The following is a 12,348-nucleotide window of genomic DNA, read 5'->3' as shown; positions in this document are numbered from 1 at the left end:
CGGAATAGCCCATTCTATAATGATCAATTTGAGACTTACACCAATTACATGACACCGGGGATTCGATTCTGAAAAGAAGGGGGTTTAGCCAACATACCTCAATTGAGCTCCCTTACACTCTAAAATATTTCGGGAATCTTAGCAACATCAATCTATTTTGGAAATACGACAAGTTAGACCAAAATTAGGAAGATGGTCATGATTCTAGCTCATTTAAGCACATTATCAAACACGAGGTGTGCATTAATGTTTTTAAGGCCTTTTTATGAAAGATTCTACCATTACTTAACCCATTCTTAGCTTACAACATCCCCACCTACTTTAAGAATACATGCATGCAAGATATCCACCCCACACCCAATAATTGTCTTTCTAATTATCCCCCATTTTTATAAGATTTTTGAAATAAGAGCCAGGGTACAAATTTCTTACCTTTAGGATGAAGACCTAGTGTGCTTTACTTGATAATCTTCAAGGGTTTTAAGCAAGAATTGAGGAGTAATTTGATGATGATCACTTTCTCACACTAGGACTCTTTCTCTCACTCTAAAGCATTAGATTTTTGCTAAAAATGAACCCTTGCATATGTTTTATCGAAGTAGGGCCGGGTTATAAACTTATAAAAATAGGAGCCCCGACACAGGTCTGTAGTCGCATATGCGACCGCATAATGCTTCTCGATTCGCAAAGTGGCTACATAATGGCCCTCAGGAACTGGTATTTTCTGCTTCGGTCTGCGGTCCGCAGACCTATTTTGCGGTCGCATGATGCGGCGCAGAACTACCATCTAAAAAATCTAAAGGTTGGATATGCGATCGGAGTCCAGCCCACGAAATGGTTCTGCGGTTGCATAATGGGGCCACGAAAATGATATCAAAAATAGCCAAAAATACTGCCTCACTCTCCGGCCATTATTCGACCCGTAGAGTGATTATGTGGCCGCAAAATAGCCGTAGAAACGCACACTTCTGCAACACATTTTCCTTTAATTCTTTAGCGTACGGTTCAACCCAAAAAGTCCGAGCCGCAAGAATTTCTACTATTTTTAACCCATAAGCCTATCTCGGCACCACAAAATCCCGGGTTTCTAGGTAAAATTTTACGGGGCCTTACATGGCTACAGAAACAGCAAGGGCTTGCACAACACAACAAACAGACGAGTAGTGCAACCGACCCCTCCCTCAAACGACAAGTATAACTCACAAAGTTACTGATAGTGCAGGTGAAAATGCCCTCGCTGCCATTCTAAAGAGGATGGAAGAAATGGAGAATTAAAACAAGGCACTCTGAGACCAGATGAAAGAACACCAAGAACAAGTTGACAAGATACCAGGCGCTCCTAAGCTGCTACAGAAAAGGGACGCTGGCAGGTTCGTAGAGTAGCCATACAGCAATGATACAGCCCCACATGCCATACCAAAGACCTTCAAAATGCCTCCCTACCTCAGGATATACGACGGAACGACCGATCCTGAAGATCATGTGACTCACTACGTCACCATTATGAAAGGCAACGACCTCGCCAAGGAACAAGCGTCCTCCATTTCGCTGAAGAATTTTGGCGAGACCCTCACGGGAGGGGGATTAACATTGTATTTGTAGCTACCAGCACGCTCCATAGAAACTTTCGAAGACATGGACAATGAATTCGTAATCGTCCATGCCGGAGCCAAGAAGGCCGAGGCGAGAGTAAACGACATATTTGCTATGAAGCAGTCCCTGGGAGAGGGACTGAGGGACTTCCTCATCCGGTTCAATAGAGTAAGAATGACTTTGCTAAACGTATCCGAAGGGATGTCGGTCGTAACTTTTTAGAACGTATTGAATAGAGAGGGTTCAAGAGTAACTAGAAAACTGTTGAGCCGATTGATGAAGTATCCTCCAACCACTTGGGAAGAAATCCACAAAGCTTATTATGCCAAGGTCCGAGCAGACAAGGGTGATCTGAACTGACCAACTCACCCGTGAATGGTACGACGGACTCGAAGAAAGTATCATCTTCGACGAGTCGGATGCCAACGGTTTGACTTTCGCTCATAATGATGCCCCCGTTGTTACTTCACGCATTTTAGATACTGATGTCAAACGCTTCATGGTGGACGATGGAATCGGTGCATGCATTATCCATCTCTGAGTCCTTATCCAGATGAGGCCCGAGGATTAGATAGTTCCACGCTGCATCACGCTAACTAGTTTTAATAATGCAGTTGAGTGAACATCCAGGGAAATCACACTCCCCGTCTTGGCCAGCAGCTTGACTCTGGAGACGAAATTCCATATCATAGACAAGGCCATTGCATACAACAGCATAGTGGGACGACCATGGGTGCACCCCGTGAGAGCCATCCCATCCAGCCTATACCAAGTAATTAAGTTCTCGATGCCATGGGGGATATTCAAAATACGTGGACAACAATGCACGTCCGGAAATTCTACCACATTGCCTTGGATAGCACAACCATCCAACGAAAAAATGACAAAGTAAAAGGGCAGTCGAAGCAAGAGGAAATCGAGGATGTCATCATGGATTCCGACATGGTCAAGGCTGCAGGTTCGGCCATAGAAGACCTCGAACCCATTCAATTGGACCTCAACGATCATAGCGAGAAGTCCTATATCGGCTGCAAACTCCAGGATCCAGGTAAATTCAGTCAATTCTTAATAGCTAATGCAAATTTGTTTGCTTTCAGCCATGCGGATATGCCGGGCATACTAAAGGAAATCTCCCCACACAAGTCAAACGTCGTCCCATTCCACCCTTCAGTAAGGCAAGTCAGACGTAAATTCAATTCCACCATCAACGATGCAGTCTGCGAGAAGGTGGAAAAATTGTTAGAAAATGGCTCCATCAGGGAGTCGAAGTACCCCAAGTGGATTTCCAACGTAGTGATGGTCAAAAAGAAAAAAGGGAAATGGCGGATGTGCATGGATTTCACAGACTTGAAAAAAGCATGTCCGAAGGACTAGTTCCCGTTACCCACATCGACCAGCTCATCAACGCAACAACTGGGCACGAACTATTGAGTTTCTTAGATGCTTACTTAGGCTATAATCAAATTCTCATGGAGGAAGAAGACCAGGAGAATACCAAGTTCATCGCCCACCAAGGAACGTATTGCTATAGGGTCATGTCGTTTGGACTAAAAAACGCGGGGCTACTTATCAAAGGTTAGTAACCAAGATGTTCAAAGACCAGCTCGGTAAGACCATGGAGGTATATATAGACGATATATTGGTCAAGACCAAAAGGACAGAGGATCACATCGATCATTTGAAAGAAACGTTTGACACACTCAGACGATACGGAATGAAGCTGAACCCGGAGAAATGCGAGTGTGGCATAGCCTCGGGAAAGTTCTTGGGTTTCCTGGTGTCACAACGAGGGATCGAGGTCAAACTAGACCAAATCAAAGCTATCGAGAGGATACTAGAACTCTTAACCACCAAAAAGTAAGTCCAAAGGTTGACTGGTCGTATCGTTGCCCTATCAAGGTTTATTTCACGGTCGTCGGATAGATGTAACAATTTTTTTGGTGTACTCAAGAAGGACAATGGCCTCGAATGGAATTTCGAATGCGTATAGGCTATGCGAGAACTAAAGGCATACCTATCATCACCGCCCCTGCGTTCAAATGCCTAACCTGGGGAGTAACTCCTCGTCTACCTAGCCATACTGAGGTAGCAGTAAGCCCAGTCTTGATCCGCGAAAACAAAAGTACGCAATCTCCCATCTATTACATTAGCAAAACACTCGTCTATGCCAATACTAGGTAACCACACCTCGAAAACTTGGCTCTCGCCTTGGTCGTAGCTTCACGGAAGCTTAGACCGTATTTCAACGCCACCCCATCTCGGTCGTCACAAATTTTCCCCTGAGGAGCAATTCACATAAACCGAGCTATCGGGGAGGCTGGCCAAATGGGTCATCCAGCTAAGTGAGCACAATATCACATACCAGCCGCGAACGACGATAAAGTCACATGTGCTCGCCGATTTCAGTGCAAAAATAATGCCTGAATTCGAAGGGGAAGACGTCCAAGACTCCCTCCAAACATAAGACCTCTGGGTCCTATACATCGATGGCGCATCTAACATATCAGGGTCCAGACTAGGACTCGTACTCGAGGTCCCAACAGGCGAAGTAATTCGCCATTTCACAAGGTGCCCGGATATAACTAACAATGAGGCCGAATATGAGTCGTAACTGCAGGGTTAAGGCTAGCCCCAAATATGGGGCAAAACGGTTAAAACTCTACCGTGACTCCCAGCTCGTAGTCAACCAAGTCACAGGGACTTTTCAAATTAAGGAACAAAGATTACAAAAATACCAGATTGAAATCTGCAAGCTACTGCCTCAGTTCGACGAATGCCAGCTCGATCAAATCCCATGAGCGCAGAATGCCGAAGCAGACGGCCTCTCCAAACTAGCCGCAGCTACCAATAGCATCACAATCGGAGATAAAAGCGTAGTCCACCTCCTTAGCTCATCACTAGACCAAATCAAGGTAAGAACCATAACCCTAACTTGGGACTGACGCGATCGCATTATTGCATATTTGCAGGAAGACACACTCACAAGTGAACAAAAAGAGGCCAAGAAACTAAGAATGCAAGCGGCTAGATACAGTCTCTTTCATAGTGACCGATAAACGAGGACTTACGACGGCCCTCTGGCGAAGTGCTTAGGCCCGAACCAAACCTAGCGCATCCTCGAACAAAATTTTGGGTTTCTAGGTAAAATTTTATGGGGCCTTACATCCTCCCTCACTTATGATCATTCGTCCTCGAATGAGGATCAAGGTTCACCATTAGCATCTTATGCAACTCAATTTTTTTCATACCACACACCCGCAGTCCCAAATTGACTAACTCCCTAAATTCCCAAAAATTTCGCTAGAGTTTCCTTTGTAACTAGGCCTATCCACCTGTCAGAGAGCCCTAGAAACACATCCTACCAACATATATATATATATATATATATATATATATATATATATATATATATATATATATATATATATATATATATATATATGATCAAATGACGTGACATAACACAAAACGACACCAACCGTGGCCTCATAAGCAACATATAACTAATAAGGAACACCTTTACATCGACTGAACAAGTGGTACGAAATTTATGGGAAGTAACTTCATAGAACTATTACATGGCTATTCAAACAAATGAGGGTACTTCTTTTTCATTTCTTCTTCGGCTTCCCAAGTAGCCTCTCCAACCTGCTGGTTTCGCCATAGCACTTTCACGGAGCCAATTTCCTTATTCCTCAACTTTCGGACTTGCCTATCAAGAATGGCAACTAGAATCTCTTCATATGACAGTTCTTCATTAACCTCGATAGTCTCAACTGTCACAATAAGCGACGGATCTCCAACTACCTTCCTTAACATAGACACATGGAATATCGGGTGCACTTGTGACATCTCAGGTGGCATCACAAGCTTGTACGCCACCTGACCAATTCTTTGATGATTCTGTACGGCCCGACAAACCTCGGATTTAATTTCCCTTTCTTTCCAAACCGCATTATGCCCTTCATGGGGGAAGCCTTCAAGAATACCCAATCATCTTCTTTGAATTCCAAATCTCTTGACGAACATCCGAATAGGATTTTTAATGGATCTGAGCAGTTTTCAACCGCTCCTTAATGATCTTAACCTTTTTCATAGCTCGATGCACGAGGTCTGGTCTTATAATTTTGTCTTCCCCAATCTCAAACCACCCAATGAGAGATCTACACCTCCTACTATATAGCGCCTCAAATGGTGCCATCTGAATACTAGCATGATAACTGTTGTTGTAAGCAAACTCTATGAGTGGCAAATGATCATCCCAGCTACCCTTGAAGTCAAGAATGCAAGCACACAACATATCTTCAAGCGTCTAAATAGTCCGCTGCGCCTGCCCGTCAGTCTGTGGATGAAAGGCAATACTAAGATTCACCTGAGTACCCAAACCTTGCTGAAATTTCTTCTAAAAGTTAGTTGTGAACTGAGCTCCTCGATCTAAAATGATAGAAATTGGAGTGCCATGAAGCCTGACTATTTCCTTGATATACAACTGAGCATACTGTTCCGTTGTATCGGTAGATTTAACTGGCAAGAAGTGTGCTGACTTCGTGAGTCGATCCACAATCACCCAAATTGAGTCAAACTTGCGCAGAGTGCGCGGTAGTCCTACCACATTGGAATTTCTATGTTCTGAGCCAACCCACCGGGCGTTTGATGCTCGGCCTTCACTTGCTAACAATTTGGACATTTTCCCACAAAGTCCGCTACATTCTTCTTCATGTCATTCCACCAATAGATTTCCCTGATATCATGATACATCTTCGCAGAACCTGGGTGCATGAAGTATCGGGAAGTGTGAGCTTCAGCCATGATTCTTCCTCGAAGACCATCTACATTCGAGACACATAGTCGCCCTTGGTATCGTAGTGTACCATCATCTATCACAAGAGAAAAAGTTGTGGTCTTGTGTCTATGAATCCTCTCCTTCAGCTGTACCAACAATGGATTATTGTATTGCTTCTTCTTGACCTTCGCCACAAGCGATGATTCAGCCCTATTCTGCACAATTACCCCTTCTTCATTAGAGTCCGCAAGACGAACTCCCAAACTAGCCAACTGGTGAACCTCTCTGGCCAACGACCTTCGACATACCTCCAAGTGAGCCAAACTACCCATAGATTTCCGGCTAAGAGCATCCGCCACAATATTGGCTTTCCCCGGGTGATATTGAATATCGATGTCGTAGTCTTTGAGTAACTCAAGTCATCTTCTCTGCCTCAGATTCAACTCCATCTGTTTGAAAATATATTGAAGGCTCTTGTGGTCCGTGAATACATCCACATGGGCCCAATACAGATAATGACGCCAAATCTTCAATGCAAAAACCACCTCCGCAACTTCTAAGTCGTCGGTTGGATAGTTCTTTTCATGATTCTTGAGTTGTCTAGAAGCATAAGCTATAACCTTGGCATGTTGCATTAATACACACCCAAGCCCGATCCTTGAAGCATCACAATATACGACGAACCCATCTGTACCCTCTGGTAGAGTCAACACCGGCGCCGTAGTTAATCCTGATTTAAATTCTTGGAAGCTCCTTTCACAAGCGTCAGACCACTGGAATTTAACCGCTTTCTGCGTCAATTTAGTCAATGGAGAGTCAAAAGTAGAGAACCCCTCTACAAATTTCCTATAATACCCGGCCAAACCCAAGAAACTGCGGATCTCTGTTGGAGTTGTAGGTCTAGGCCAATTCTTCACTACTGCAATCTTTTGAGGTTAAACCTTAATTCCTTCGCTGGATACGACATGACCCAAAAATATGACAGATTCAAGCCAAAATTCACATTTCAAAAACTTCCCATACAACCGGCGCTGAAGAAGAGTCTACAGAACTGTCCTGAGGTTATCGGTATGGTCCTCTCGACTCCGTGAATATGCAAGAATATCGTCAATGAAAACTATCATAGAGAAGTCAAGAAAAGTCTTGAAAGCCCAATTCATAAGATCCATGAAAGCTGTCGGGGCATTTGTTAGCCCAAAAGACATTACCAGAAATGTAAAGTGCCCGTACTGGGTCCTGAAGGCTATTTTGGAATGTCCTGCTCCCTAATCTTCAATTGGTGATATCCTGAGCGTAAATCAATTTTGGAGTAGTACCTAGCACCCTGTAGTTGATCAAACAAATCATCTATTCTCGGTAGGGGGTACTTTTTTTGATTGTGACTTTGTTAAGCTGCCGGTAATCAATACACATCCGTAGCGACCCATCTTTATTTCTTACAACGAGAACCGGTGTGCTCAAAGGCGACACACTCGGTCGGATGAAACCCTTTTCTGACAAATCCTTCAGTTTTTGCTTTAGCTCTTTCAATTCTGCCGGTGCCATTCTGTTGGGTGGAATAGATACAGGTTGCGTGCCTGGCATTATATCAATCCCAAAATCAATCTCCCTGTCTGGTGGGATCCCAGGGAGCTCACATGGAAAGACATCCGAAAGTTCATTCACAACCGGCACATGTTCAAGCGTAGGTGCCTCAGCATCAGTGTCCGTGACCCGAACCAAATGATAGATACACCCTTGTTAACCATCTTTGTGACCTAAGGTAAGAAATAAACCCACCTTTTGGCACCACATCATCCTCCTTCCATTTGAAAACTGGCTCATTAGGAAATTCAAGCCTCATAGTTCTAGTTCGGCAATCGAGCTTGGTGAAGCATTAATAAAGACAATCCATAATTTACATCAAATTCGACCATCCCCAATTCAATGGGATCGACTGCGGTGTCCCGACCACGTACCGTGACAACACAACCCCTATAAACCCGTGCGACCATAATAGACTCACCAACCAGAGTAGATAGAGAGAACGGCTCATGAAGTTATTCCGGTTCTATCCTAAAATGCCATAGCAACATAAGGGGTAACATAGGACAAGGTGGAACCGGGATCCATAAGAGCAGATACATCATGAGATTGGTGTCAATATACCCGTGACAACATTTGGAGAAGCCTCTGCACTCCGGCGACCACTCAAAGCATAGAAACGGTTGGGTCCTCCCGAACTCTGTGCACCACCCCTTGCTGCACCACGCCCTGCTGCTGCTGGAATGCCTCGAGCTGAAGAGGGTGCTGAAGATGTAGCAGCTGTAGAGCTGGATGGCTGTGTTGTGCCCCTGCCTGCACCCTGGCGGGATGAACGACATCCCTCTAAATATGATCTCTCATTCCGCACCCGTAACATACAGGCAGGTCTATGTAGCAAATCCCCAAATGCATCCTCCCACACTTGGGGTATGGGGGCCTCCGCTGCTGCTAAAATCTCCCTCCAGATCGACCCTGCTGGTGGGGCCCCCTACTACCCTAATTGGGCCTAAAATGACTCCCCTGCTACTGGTTGTGCCCTGCTGACAGTGCATTGGCTGAAGACTGAACATCGGACTAAGATGGCCCTGAGGATCCTCTCCTAAAATCTGATCTTCCCCCACCAAATGAATCTCCCGAATTGCCCGCGAATCGGGCCTTACTGCTAGTCTCTCTCTCAATCCTGTTCTTCAACTTACGGGTCTCTGTAGCTTGAGCAAAAGCTACCATCTTTCCATAGTTCATATCAGAATTTAAAGCAGCTGTGGTAGCCTCATTAATAACTAAAGGGCTAAGGCCTTGCACAAACCGGCGCACTCGGGCCTCCATAGTGGGCATCATGTGAATAGCATATTTTGACAAGCGCGCGAAATCCATATGGTACTCCACACACCCTTGTTTCCTTTTTTTATGTTCTCAAACTCAGTGGAACGGGCTACCTTAGTCTCGGCAGGCAAGAAATGATCCATGAAAGCATCTGCAAACTCACTCCACCTCGCTGGAGGACTCTCCTCCTCACGAGAATCCTCCCACATCTCAAACCATGAATAGGCCACTGATAAGTTAGGATTTTACCATGATTATACCCCTTACTTGATATTGCTTTTGTTACAAATTTCCACAAAATAGTCCCAAAAGGCTTACAAGTTGTGCTTGATTGCAGGTTTGAGCGAAAAGGTGACAAATGTCAACGATCGGCTCAAAACGGAGTGAAACTTGCCAAGTGTCAAGAACAAGTGAAGTTGAGGAACAGGAAGACCTAGCGCGGACCGCACTGATATGCCACGCGGCCGCGCTAGGAGATTCAGAGAGGGGTAAATTGAAGTGCAAGCCACGCGGCCGCGCTCCATTTCTGCGCGGTCCGCGCAAGGGAAGTTTAGAGAACCACCAGTGCAGGCTTAAGTCCCACGCGGACGCGCTACATATCAGTGCGGTCCGCGTGAAGGAGATTCAGAGACCTAGAGATTTGACCAAGTCAAGCCATGCGGCCGCGCCCCATTTCTGCGCGGTCCGCGCCAACCCTCCGCCGCGGCAGCGCTACATTTTTGCGCGGTCCGCGGCCCCCAACTTCAGAGATGAGATTTGAGAGTTCAAAGAGCCTACGCGGCCGCGCTACCTTTTCGCGCGGTCCGTGCTGACCCCGCAGGGGTAGTTTTGTCCAGATTTTCCAGCTCGGTATAAATAGATCTTTTTATCATTTTTAGGTCATGTTTTAGCTTCTGAACGAAGGCTGCGCTCGTGAGACGTGTTGTGTAGCCTATTTTGGCATTTTTACTCTTGAATATCATAGATTCTAATTAGTAATCAATTAACATGTTCATTTCATCATCTATTTCTACTGTTTCTTCTTTAATTATGTCTAGCTAAACCCATTAGCTAGGGTTGTGGCTCAACCCTAGTGTGGGTAGTTAATGGGTGTTGCATTCTAGGGTGAGATTGAGATTGGGTATTTGTTATTTGGGTTAATTTTGTGTTTCAATCTAGAATTCGTGGTTGCAAACATGAATTCAAGCTTAGTGGGTCTAACTCTTCTTGAGAAAGAGAGTCATATGACCCTAAAAGTTGACCTAACAAGGAATTGGGATGGACCCATGAGAATGGTAGTCCCAATTAACGGGTTAAACCTCGAAAGAGTAACTACCCTACTTGAGCCCTAGTTGCTCGGTCTAATTGGCATACCTAATTGGTCTCGAGAGAGTCAATTGGGCAAAACCGTTCTCTCTACCGAGAGGTGTGAGAATGAGTGCAATTGTGCAACGGTTATAGCAATAAACCCAGATTTATCAATCTCCCCTTAGTAGCTTCTACTCGTTAGCTAGCCACCTAGGTAGTGTCACGACCCTAGTGCCTTTTTCCTATATTAAGCACAACTTAGTAATATTCTCCTAGCATAATTTAGTTTAAATCATTAGTTTTACAAGAGTAGTTTAAAAAGAAAACCCCAAAAATGTGTGAAGCGACATTAGAAGCACAACCGCAACTCTAGGCTAGACAGATATTCTAACTCCTTTACTAGCTCCCTGTGGAATTTCGACCCCGATCCACTATTCGGGTATTAGTTATTGCTACCCACTCTTCCTACCATTGTGTAGTGTTGAGACGGCCGCGATCACTTTTTGGCGTCGTTGCCGGGGAGCTTACGATGTTGACTATCTGTGTAGCTAGTTTTGTGTTTTGCTACTCTTTCCTTCTTGTTTACTAATTTTGCTTGTGTCGATCTATCAGGTACAAATGGCTCTCAACGGAAATGACCCTCTTGGCAATGTTTTGGCGGGGGAGGAGGTTGAAGATATTGATCAACATGAGCTACCGACAGCTCAAGTACCACGTAGAGGTAGAAATGTCAATGCAAATCCGAATGAGCAAATCCCAGACCCTCCTCCGCCACCGCCAAGAGTGGCTCCAAGGGTGCCGCCAAATCAAGGGTATGCTAGTGCTATTGTTCCTCCCCGAATCCGGGCGGAGAACTTTCAAATTACAAATGTCATGTTGACTTTGCTCGAGCAAAGAGGGTATTTTACGGGAGCCTCCGACCAAAATGCTTACAAGCACTTGAAGGGGTTCGTAGATACTTGCTAGGGAAGTAAACAAACAAACGTGTCCGATGATGCTTTGAGATTGAGGCTTTTCCCGTTCTCTCTTCGGGGTAAAGCATTGGACTGGTTAGAAAGGCTCCCCAATCATTCTATCACCACATGGGATGAATTGGCGAACAAATTTATTGCCAAGTTCTTTTCTCCAAGTCATATGGCAGCTCTTCGGGACGAAATTCTAGATTTCAAGCAAATGCCAACGGAACCATTGCACGAGATCTGGGAACGATATAGAACAATGGTGAAGGAGTTCCCTAACAATGACATGACTGAGGCAATGATCCAGCAGACTTTTTATAGGGGCATCAACACCACGAATCAGTGCATTGTGAACCAATTGGCCGGTGGGAACTTTATGAAACTTTCTTACCAAGAAGCTTGTGATGTCCTTGATGAAATGGCCGACACTTCTTCGGCATGGCAAAGCCGAGCAAATGTTCCCCAAGGTGACCCCACGGCCATCCATTTGCACAAGGAACTGAATGGCCATGGCCAAGCTATTGCCAAACTTACAACAACAATGAATCAATTGGCGAAGGCGCAATTGCAACAAGTTCAAAGCCCGCGCCAAGTCAATGCAATGGAGAATGTGTCTAGTTGAAAAGGAGGCAAAGGGGGCAACAACAACAACAAGGTACTTGTGAGCAGTTTGACAACAACAATGATGGTTGTGGTTATTCGAACGAGTGCTATGATGAGCAAAGTGAGGAATGCCAATATGTCAATAATTACCAAGGAAATAGAGGAAATCAGGGAATTCAACAATGGCGCCCCCAAGGTAATTGGGGCAATCAACAAGGTGGCAGAAATTGGAACAACAACAATCAACAACAAAGTGGTGGAAATTGGAACGGGAAC

Source organism: Nicotiana attenuata, unplaced genomic scaffold, assembly GCF_001879085.1.
Source record: "Nicotiana attenuata strain UT unplaced genomic scaffold, NIATTr2, whole genome shotgun sequence".
NCBI lineage: Eukaryota > Viridiplantae > Streptophyta > Magnoliopsida > Solanales > Solanaceae > Nicotiana > Nicotiana attenuata.
Note: the sequence above shows the minus strand (reverse complement) of the source record.